General features: G+C 45.8%; 1 protein-coding gene across 1 annotated transcript in view; it reads right to left on the bottom strand.

Annotated features, from left to right (window-relative positions):
• Positions 1-2,399, bottom strand: part of SLC36A1 (solute carrier family 36 member 1) — a 56,300-nt gene extending 53,901 nt beyond the window's left edge. Inside the window, exon 1 of the mRNA XM_037742758.1 lies at positions 2,095-2,399. The gene's annotated coding sequence lies outside the window, so the exon portion shown is untranslated. The remainder of the gene's footprint in view (positions 1-2,094) is intronic.
• Positions 2,400-3,667: the final 1,268 nt, after the last annotated feature.

Genomic DNA, 3,667 nt, shown 5'->3' with positions numbered 1-3,667 from the left:
AGTGGACATCTGCCCCATCCACTCTACATGCTAGTAAGTGGACATCTGCCCCATCCACTCTACATGCTAGTGAGTCCAGTCCTAGAATGTCACAGACTCTGAGTTTAAAGAAAACTTAAAACTTTGTCTAGTCCAGCCCTCTACCCAACAATCTAATTTCATCCAGAACAACCCCAAAGTAATTGCCCAGAGATGATTACCTCTAGTGGCAGGGAACTCCACGCTCAGTGTTCTAATACGGGAGACCACTAATTCTTTGAAAGTTTTTACACTTACCAAACACCCTTCCCTTATGGCACTTTCTCCTGTTGGTCCCAGCTGTAATCTCCAGAATGTTACAAAATAAATGGAATCCCACTTGCTTACACTGTCTTTGAAACAGAGACAGCTTTGAGCACTACGAACTGCCACAAGAGGAGGCTGAATGAACAGCTACATGCCTTAAAGGGCAAACAAGGACTTCAGAGCAGGCAATTATAAATGATACAATCAGAAAACAAAGGGAGAGGCTTCATGCTGTTATCAGCACAGCCTCTGCTGCACATAGCCTCCATCCCCAGACAAACTCTGAGTCTCAAACACAAAGTGAATGACAGAGCTGTTTGTGTCCCTTTCTACTTGACTTCAATAACATCTTTAAAGAAAACATGTTCTAAATGTACAAGTAAGTTAATTACTGTAAACGATGCTCTAGACAAGAGTCAAAAGAGGACCCTGATCATGTTTAAAATAATAAAAGACAGTTAAAAATCATTTTGAGCTGTTAGCATTTAGCTTAGACATAATACAGAAATACGAAGAAAGAGGAGGAGAATTTTATGGCAACATAGGAATAAGCAGAAAAAACTACTTCCTAGACAACTGGACTGTCTTGTTGAAAGGCTAATTAATACTTAGTGTACACAGGGGGAAAAATCTCTCTGAATAAAAAAACAAACAGACACTGGTCAGGGGGACTGGCTCACACCTGTAATCCCAATACTTTGGGAGGCCAAGGCGGGAGGATCGCTTGAGATCAGGAGTTTGAGATCAGCCTGGGCAACATACTGAGACTTCATCTCTATTAAAAAATAAACAAAAAACCAAACCTAGATGCACAGCCTCCAGATCACAGCAGAAGGGGCTGTTAAGGATTCAATTCTATCATTGTCTAATCTGAGAAACCTAAACCCAACTCACCTAAGGTTGCCAGGTAAGCGGCAGAGCTAGGACAAAATCTCCTGATTCCTCAATCTCTGTTCTGTCCATTGCACCATGATGCTATCTTCAGCAAAATTCAAATAACTGTAAAACGTCCATCCAGATGAGCAACCCCAAATCTGACAAGTTACAGAAAAAATAAAGCAAAGGTCTTTACATTCTTCAAGTTAATGTCAGGGCTCTGATGTCCACAACCTCGGCTCAGCCGCCCAACCTCCCAGAAGCACACTCCGATTCATATTTCATATTTTGGTATGACTTACATAGAATCCAGGACGGTTAGAAACCAAAACCTAGAGAAGGATGAGCTTGCAGAAAAATAATGAACAAACAGGGAACCACACCCAGAGCAAACCAAACCCCAGCGGTGGAAAATGCAGACAGATACAAAGGGAGTGGACTAAAAGAGAAAGGGACAGAAAAGGGTGCCTTTTCACACGTCAAGTTTCCCGCAGGAGGCAGTGTGGTGAAAAGCAAACAGCTGCTGAAGCTTAGGAACATTTGCATTCCAGGCGTAGGTCTACGATTAACTCGCTGGGTGACCTTAGGCACGCCCTTACCCCTTCCTGGAGTACGGGCTAGGTCCTGGGAAGGAGTTGCACCAGACGACTTCCCAGGGTCCTTGCAATTCTGACCCAAAGACCTATTATTAGCCAGTCTCGAGCAGGGCTCCCGCAGCGGACAAGACATTTGCTGGGAACAGCTGGGGCCCTTTAGGAGGCGCAAAAGACGCCCTAGATGGTTGTTTGGGTTATCGTCACCTTCTACCCCCGTTTCCCACACCTGTCAAATAGGACGGTGAGACCCCAACCGGTTCCACGAGGTCAAGAAAGATAGCGCGAGGGGCAGGGATCCCCACTTCGCCCAGTTCACAGAGAGGTGCCCGCGTCGTACCGCAGCTGCGGCCCGGGGACGCCGAGGAGTCGCGGACCCGCAGCCCGGGCGCGTGGGGTGCCTGACCTGGAGCATCTGCAACGCCGGAGGAAGGCGAGGTGGGTCCTGCCCCGGGCGGCGAGCGCCGCCAGCCGGAGCGCGTCAGTGGAGGAACTCACGGCTCGGGTTCCGGCCCCCCCAGGCTCCGGCTCTGGCTTCAGCACAGCCCACCTTTCCCGGCTTCAGTACCAGCCCCTCGCCATCCTCCTTTGCTGCCCCGGCAGTCGCTTCCGGGCCTCGTCACGTGAGCCCGGCGCCCACGCCCGAGGCCGAGATCACGTGCTCCTCTGCGCTGCCGCCCCTGTTTTCTCACTGAGCGGCCGGCGCTCTGCTCCACAGCACCACCTGACGACCTATTAATGCCACTGCCGGGTGGACTATGTTCTGGGCGCTGGAGACCGCGAGTAGGCACTGAACGGGGCACTGATCTTGGGCATGGGGCAGAGTCCAGTAGAAGAACACTGTGCCTTGAGTTGTGGGTTTGTGAAACATTGCTAATTTTAACACTGGCTATATTTTCTTTTACACATCCCGATGGGTTTATATTGCTTTTATAAGAAATATGCATATTTTTTAAAAATCTTCTAGTCAGATTTTCAGACGCATACACAAACTCTCATCTGTAGTTGCTACTGGAAATGGAACTGTGGGGTAAGGCAACACTATCTTTGAATACATTTAAAATTTTAAAGTAACATTTTTAAATGGATGGCAACATTTCAGCATTATATATCTAGGCTTCTCCTTTTACCTCCTTGTTGTAGATTTTCCCTTTAACAAATATGTAACAAATAGACCTCAAGTCAAAACTGTCTCAAGAGACAGAGATCATTGTTTAATGATAAAGGGGCCAATTCATCAAGAGGGCACAATCATAAATACACATGCATGCAACATCGGAGCACCCAAATACATACAACTAATATTAATGGCCATGAAGGGAGAAATAGATAGCAACACAGTAGTAGTAGGAAAGTCAGTATCCCACTTTCCACAATGGATAGAGCAACTAGAGAGAAAATAAGGAAATAATGAACTTGAATTGCACTTTAAACCAAATGAATCTAACAGATATATACAGAACTTTTCATCCAACAGAAACAGAATACACATTTTTCTCAAACACACTTGGAGCATTCTCTAGAATGGACCAGATGCTAATCCAGAAAACAAGCCTTAAATTTAAGAAGATTGAAATCATATTAATATTCTTTCAGACCATAATGGTATGAAGCTAGAAATCAATAACAGGAAGAATCTTGGAAAATTCACAAATATGTGGAAATTAAACAACACACTTTTTTTCTTTGAGATGGAGTTTCACTCTTGTTGCGTAGTCTGGAGTGCAATGGCACAATCTCAGCTCACTGCAACCTCTGCCTCCCAGATTCAAGCAATTCTTTTGTCTCAGCTTCCCAAGTAGCTGGGATTACAGGCATGTGCCACCACGCCTGGCTAATTTTGTATTTTCGGTAGAGACAAGGTTTCACCATGTTGGTCAGGCTAGTCTCAAACTCCTGTCCTCAGATGATCT

Source organism: Cebus imitator, unplaced genomic scaffold (assembly GCF_001604975.1).
Source record: "Cebus imitator isolate Cc_AM_T3 unplaced genomic scaffold, Cebus_imitator-1.0 Scaffold126, whole genome shotgun sequence".
Lineage (NCBI taxonomy): Eukaryota > Metazoa > Chordata > Mammalia > Primates > Cebidae > Cebus > Cebus imitator.
This window is presented reverse-complemented; position numbering and strand designations above follow the sequence as displayed.